The sequence below is a fragment of the Apis mellifera genome, linkage group LG6 (genome assembly GCF_003254395.2).
Source record: "Apis mellifera strain DH4 linkage group LG6, Amel_HAv3.1, whole genome shotgun sequence".
In the NCBI taxonomy this organism is placed as follows: domain Eukaryota; kingdom Metazoa; phylum Arthropoda; class Insecta; order Hymenoptera; family Apidae; genus Apis; species Apis mellifera.
The window spans coordinates 14,654,689-14,662,617 of NC_037643.1; positions in this window are offsets into that span (position 1 = coordinate 14,654,689).

Below are 7,929 nucleotides of genomic sequence, written 5' to 3' on the forward strand. Positions count from 1 at the left end.
TCCCCCGAGTGACCGTGGACGCGGCCGAGATAGTGGCACTGCGAGTCGCGCATCTCTCTCAGCTTGGCATCCTTCAACAAATTATCGTCGCTGTTGCGCACACCTCCGCCTCCCGCCGGCCTCCGATGCTCCTCGATAACGGCGCCTGTCGACCAATCGCGAAACGTTCGTTGCATTTCTCTCTCTCTCTCTCTCTCTCTCTCTCTCTCTCTCTCTCGACGTTTCGAGAATTTTCGAAATTCGAATCTCGGGAGAAAAAAAGTCGAGACCGAAATTAACGCAAACGCGTTTATTTTAATCTTCGACTCGCCTGGGGCAACGAGGCTGGGATTGGGCCGTAGCTCGAGATGATAATCCTTCTCGCCGATTTTCAAACGGTAGTGAACGGCGTCGTCCTCGATCCTGCTGCCCCCTCGATCCGTCGCCGCGTAGAGGGAACGCTTGAAGTGATGAGGTATTTGGTGCGACACGAACTTTCCATCCGAACCGACTTTCCTCGGCACCACGATCTCGTATCCCGTGTCACGCCCTTGAAAGATTAGAATGTAGTTGGAGAGAGAGAGAATGAGAGAGAGAATTGGATTGTTATATATAGTTTATATATAGTTTTGCAAGGATACTGATTTTTATTAGTTTTGTAAAGGGAGGAGTTTGGTTGGAATAGGAGAATATTTGGAATTGTTTGGAATAGCATCATTCTCCTAATCCATTTAGAATTAAGAATTGTTTTTAGTTTATAATGGCAGGGAATCAGAGAAATGGAATGAGGAATTATTGTGAGTGAAATTTGGGAGGAATGGAAGCTGTTCTATGGGATGAGTTGAATGTGTTTTTTGAAGATTGTTGTAGGTTAGATGATGAGTTGTTCTTATTTTGGAGAGAAACGTGTAATGAAATAGAGAAAATTTGGGAAATGGATGGGTTGGGAATTGAATTTGTTTTTTCTAGATTGTTGTAGAATTATTGTAGAATTATGATGATCTTTTTATTTTATAATAGTAGATAATTAATGATAAAGAAACGTGGAATGAAATAAAGAATTATTAGTGAAATTTGGGGAATGCTATTCTATAGAATATGATATGTTAATATGTAAATATTCTATAGCATATATATAATATGTTCTATAGCAGACAATCAATGATAAAGAAATGTGTAATGAAAGAATTATTAATGAAATTTGGGGAATGCTGTTCTATAACAGACAATTAATGATAAAGAAATGTATAATAAAAAAAAGAATTATTAGTGAAATTTGAGGAATACTATTCTATAGAATATGATATGTTAATATGTAAATATTCTATAGCATATATATAATATGTTGTATAATATGTAATAATATGTTCTATAGCAGACAATCAATGATAAAGAAATGTATAATGAAAGAATTATTAATTTAGGGAATGCTATTCTATAGAATATGATATGTTAATATGTAAATATTCTATAGCATATATATAATATGTTCTATAATAAGTAATAATATGTTCTATAATAAGTAATAATATGTTCTATAGCAGACAATCAATGATAAAGAAATGTGTAATGAAAGAATTATTAATGAAATTTGGGGAATGCTATTCTATAACAGACAATTAATGATAAAGAAATGTATAATGAAAAAAAGAATTATTAGTGAAATTTGGGAAATGTTATAGTAGATAATCAATGATAAAGAAATGTATAATGAAATAAAAAATTATTAATGAAATTTGGGTTGGGAATTGAATATATTTTTTGAAGATTGTTGTAGATTCAATGATTTTATTGTTTTTATAGAGAAATGAGATAAAGGAGTTACATGTAAAATTTTGAGAATTCTGTTTTATAGGTATAAATGATGATATTAAGATAAAATAATGATGGTGGACTTTTGTTATTTTACGTGATACATTAGATAACAAAGAAGATAAGAAAAATGTATAATAAAGAATTATTTGTAAAATTTGGATAACATTGTTCTAAAGATGAATAGAGAATTGAAATTGAAATTTACAATAATTGCGTGACATGCATTATACTTATGTAACATATTACTATTTTGCATCGACATTGACACAAAAGTCAAAATTTGTTTAAAGCATACATGTTTCTATTTTTATACATTTATCAAAAAACCGCAATAATTAATTAATTAATTAATTAATTAATATCAATCAATCAAATTAATTTAACCTCTAAAATTTGCACTTTGAGTTGTATCCATTGTCAATAAACGACATACCCCAATAATCGTCTCTAAAAAATTAAAAATAGAACGATCGTTAAAAAAGATACTTGTTGAAAGAAATTTCTTTATCAAAAAAATCGACGATAAATTCATAATTTCTTTATCTCACTGTTACGCGCACAGGTATAAAAGAAACACATTAATTATCTCGAGAAATTTCTGTCTGTAAAAAAAAAAAAGAGGGAAAAAAAAAAATCCCTTTACGTCTACGCTAATTGATCTTTGCGAGTTGCTGCTGGATTAAAGGAGGAATATTATTTAAAATATATGAAGGCGAGGCCCCTGTTCCTTTCCTTAACAAAAGGGAAAGATAGATCAAAGATATCGATGAGAAATTTTCCCCGTCATCGGTGGCCAGGAAATTAAACCGTGAAGAGCACTTTTCGCGATAAAGCGGATTCATTAGCGAGCGCGCGATCCTCTCCCCTCCCCTCTCCTGCGCTACCCCCACCACAACATTTTTCGTTAACTCGATGCCTCGAAGCGCGGCAGTAGGCCGCCGCTCCTTCAACGAGGCATCGTTCGATGCGTGGTATCGAGTTAACTCGAGTTGGTAAACGAGTTTGTTATGCGCAACAAACGTAAATGTATTTCCGCGAGAGAAATATGTTGAAGGGATGCGAGGCAACGTTGGATTTCTATGCCCCGTTAATTCAGAGAGAGAGAGAGAGAAAATTCGATCCACTTGGTGAAATTACTTACGATATTGAAAACGTTGAACGCGGTTATATACATGTACGTGGAATCGTCGCCGAATTATTACAGATCGACTTTTGTTTGATTCAAACTTGATTAAAATTTCAATATATATACGTGTGTGTATATGTATATGTACCTCGTTATACCTTATTAACGCGTAGGTTATTTTTAATTCAATATTTATATATTATCCAGTTTCTCGAATTTTCGTTAAAAGTTTAATTCCCGATGAAAATTTTATTTATTTAGGGGGATTCCAAGTTCGATCGTTTCCTTTTTTAATTTATCATTAAAATTTCAACGATATTCCATCCGTTCTTTCGAAAACGGATTAATAATTAATAATAATATATCCATTATATATAATTTTTATCGTTATTATTCTTATCTCCGTGCAATCGAACCTCATTTCTACAAGTGAAATTTAACGAATAAAAGAATTTAATTTACTATGGAATTAAACGTGCTATTAACAATCTTTCGTAACATTTATTCACGAATATCTTTAGCGATCGCGTTGTGCAATTTCGTACGTTTTTCGTTCTCGTTTATCTAATAATTCAAACGTCGTGAAATAGGATCAGTTATTTGCGGCTAGGATCGGAAAGATGCTCGACGTTTCAAAGGTATTTATTTTACGCCATTTCTCCTTCTGCCGTTGAAGCAGAGGCGTGTATAAGCTTTGACGGATTATAACCTCGCGCACAACCGCGAAGTGTGATCGCAAGTTTTATTCGAGTTTTATTGATCCTTTACATTTTTTTTGTCGCCATAATTGCGATGCACACGTTTCGCGCGCAGGACAAAAGGAAGTGAAACTTTGTTCGCGACATGAAGTGAACTTTTTCATTGAAATATCTCGCGGCAAATTCGCGAGATAAGTTAAACTTTTGCCATATCGAAACTGTTAATCGCTTTAGAGCCGGAAAGGAGTTAAAAAAAGTGCTAACGGATGCTGTTTGCGAGAAATACTTCTACTCGCGTGAAAATGTATCGTCGATGATTAAATGGAAAAAAAAATCTTTTCAATTTTGAAAATTATATTTTTGTAATACGATCTTAAAATTTATTCGATCCGAATAAAATCATCTTAGAACTGAAGCGCGATTAAAAAAAAATAATTTTTATCCGATATCCTCGAATATTGCTTCGTCACGTGAAATACATACAGAATGGAATGTAATATCAGAATCGATATCGAAACTTGAATGTCTCCAACCATTTCCAAGAGTTGCAAATCCACTTAAATACGCGCAGACGTTTCGAATCTCTATTTTCCACTCGGTCAACGGTTTAATAACGTATCAATCGATCGTTGAAGCGGGAACATACGTTTAACGTGTGCACTCGAGCCAGAGTTATCGAGGCACGATCCACGGAGGAGGTTCGAAAAATGTATTCGGATCGCGGCCAAGAAGCAAGTTCCTCGGTTTCTCTGGAAGTTAAGTTTTCCAGAGTTTGGAGGAGCGCGAGAACAAGTTCTTCGAGTGGGAAAATCGATGGAGCGCCGAGCGTCGAATGAACAGGGCGAATGAAACGAACGATCGCGTTATCTGTCGACGATTGACACGTGTCGCCCGCCATATTTTTTTTTTTTGCTTTCGACTTCGAAGTAGAAAATCGATCGTGTTGTTGATCGATACGTGTTTCTCGAGATTATTTTTTCTTCATTATTTTTTACTTTTACACGTCGATATTCAGAGATTTATAATATCGATTTATTTTTAGATCGCAAACGAATAAACATTATATCATTGCATTTAATCGTATTTAATTTGTGAATATCTTTCTGATTTTTCAAATTTACATTTTTCTTTTTTTTTTTTCCTAAATATTTTTGAAAACGAAAATGAAAATCGACGAGTTACACCAATATCGAAATGTTCTATTATTATCTATATAATAAAATTGAACACGTGTTTCTCGCCTTTTTTTTTCCCCAATAACCTTATTCCTATTTCAAAAACTAGAGAGAAGGAAATGCTCTGTATCTGCGATACGGATGGTGAACAATCACATTATTGTTCAACGATCGACACATTCTCTCTCTTTTTTCAAACTAACTTTGAAAACGCTAAGAGGAAAAGAAAATCGATGGAATCGATTGAACGGTCGCATTATTGTTCGACGATTGACGCGTATTTTTTTTTTATTTTTTTTTTAAACCTTATTTTTATCTCGATAACTTGACACTGGTATCAAAAAAAAAAAAAAAAAAAAAAACGCGTGGCACTCGCGATACGGAATTTTGATTTTCGTTATTATTCGAAGCAACGGTGCCAATACAGCGTTCCACGGCCGATATTTCCAGATGGCGCTGTTGCGAAGCTTTTGTGCTACAGTTACGCGAAACTAACCTATGCGGCGCGACAAAAATAAAACGAAAATATGCCACGGAAGAGATATGTTTTAATTGCTGTTCCGCTCGTCCTTATTTTTATCAATTCCTCCTCCTCCTTATTTTTATCAATTCCTTCATCTCCTTATTTTTGTACATCGTTTTTTCTCGTTTATCGTTATTTTTGTATATTGCACATCGCGTGTATATACGCGTGTGTATCGGGGTGGGGGAACGCATAAAGCCTCGAGATTATACAACATGGCGGATAAATTCGGAATACGAGGATAATAGGAGGAACGTTGGCGAAATAATTAAAATACATGTAGCGTTAGATACGTATATAAAATATACTGCTTCGTTCTACAAATATTGTTGTTGCTTGAAAAACTTGAATCTTATCTTAATTAACGTAGATTAAATATATGGTTGGATCGATCAATTTCGATTAGATATTAATTAGATAAGAAAATTATTTATAATTCGTGGAAAAAATTGAATTAAACTCCTCGTGACGAGTATAAAAAAAAAAATAATAAATAAATAAATACACAATGCCCATTATACTTTGAATATTCTCCGCCATTATTCCATTGGATTTTTAGTACATTTTGCGAATAAACACAACACATAACCTGTATCGATCTCTGAAAAAAAAAAATACTATTTAACAAATCTGGATACATTTAATTTAAACGCGCAAAATATTTTCAACGATATTATTGCGATCGAAAAGAAAGAGAATAAAATAAAATAAAATAAAAAGAAAATAGTTTATACAAACCGTCATTTCGTAGGTAGAGAAAGAAATCTTCGCGATAAATTTGCCAAGCTGATCCCAAAATCTCCCTCCCTACGGAAGGAAATTTTATTAAAACATTGCGCAACTACAAATCCACTTTAGAACACTTTATTGCATTAAGACGAGGGGAAAGAAAATCACGTTACACGGGTTACACGTCGTGCGAGGGAGGAGAAGGAGTGGGGATAAGGAGGAGCACTTTTTTACCGACAGGGACAAAATGGGAGGGGGAAACGCGGAATGAGTTCTGGTCGAAAGAACCACGCTTTTTATCGCGAAAAATAGTCGTCACGCTCCTGTGCGGCGGAAACCTGCCTTTTGACGGATACCGGGGACTTTGTCTGGACGGAAGAGGAGGAAGAAGAAGCCACGATTCAACGGTTGAAATCGCGCATTACTTTTTTCTTCTCCATTTGGGCGAAAATATATATATATATACGGCGATTCGAAAGGAGAAAACCGGATTCCTGGTTTACGAAAACGATCTCGGCTTATTCTTCCTCGATGTAAACGAGAATTTTTTCTTGGGGGGGGATGACGATTTTCCTAATAATAACACAGGCAAGAATAACATAGAATTCGTTTCAAAGGGATGAAACTTGGTGAAAACAAATATTTGGCCCTGGTTATTTATATGGAGGGGCGATTGTGAAACGATGATAAAAATATTATTGTATCGAGATAAAAATATCGAGACAGGATTTTCCCTTCTTCCGATCTTTTAATCGTATAAATTCGCCAATTCAAACGTGTACGCGTGTACAAAGTGTAATTTTGTAAATAATTCTAAAAAATATAATAAAAAGTGAAACTTTTGTACCGAATAATAATATTTTATAACCGCATAAAAGAATATAAAATTATCGTTGTTTTGTTAAGTGTGTAGAGGAACAAAAAAATAAAGAGGGAACAATAAATTTTTAAAAATAAAAATACGTCGAATACGATCCCTGAGAATAATATTGGTCGAAGAACCAACTTGTAGAAAATATTTTAATTCGAAATGTTTGTAACTTCAATTAATTTTAATTAATTTGAAATCGCGAGTCGAGAGACGCGTATTTGATTATACTCGTTAAATTATACATTTGGACAAGGGGACAGTTGGACCGAGTAGGAAAGCTTGGAGAAATCGAGCGATTTTTACGGTAGTAAAATTTATCGTACGTAATAAAAAGTGTCTTTCCGATAAACCCACGGGAGCATATGAAAGAAATTTATAAAAATCCATATAGAGATAGCATTAAAAATATATATTTAAAGTGATATTATTCCTTTACGTATGACTATTGCTCGCAAAATCCTATATTTTACGAATAACAATTCGTAAAATATATACTCTTTCGGTTTTGATTTACTACAGACTCGCTCCATTGATCTAGACTAACAATTCAAAGATATTCGATAAACGTATCAATCACAACACGTATGGACAAGCAACAAAGTACGTGATGATATATATATAAAAAAAAAAAGAGAGAAAAAAAAAATTCCAAAATACGAATCGATGTAACGAGCTATCCGATCTTTTGAAATGCGTATCCCAAAGCCGTGTATCGGATTCGGTATCACGCTCGACCAAAACGCTAATGAGCAGTCGGATTGTTAAATTATTTTTTTTTTTTGCCAGTACCGAAAGGATATTGCATTCGTTGCGTATGCAAGACTAGTCGCTGACACGTTTTATCGATCGATCAAAAAACCTCGGTTACGTGGTTACGATCCGCTTTGACGAACCGTGTTTCGTTTTTCAAATTAAAAGTATCGAGAAAATACGACATAACCTAAAACACCATTGATCGGATTTATGAAATTTTGCCTCTTGATTGAGAGAAAAAAAAAAAAAAGAACGGTTTA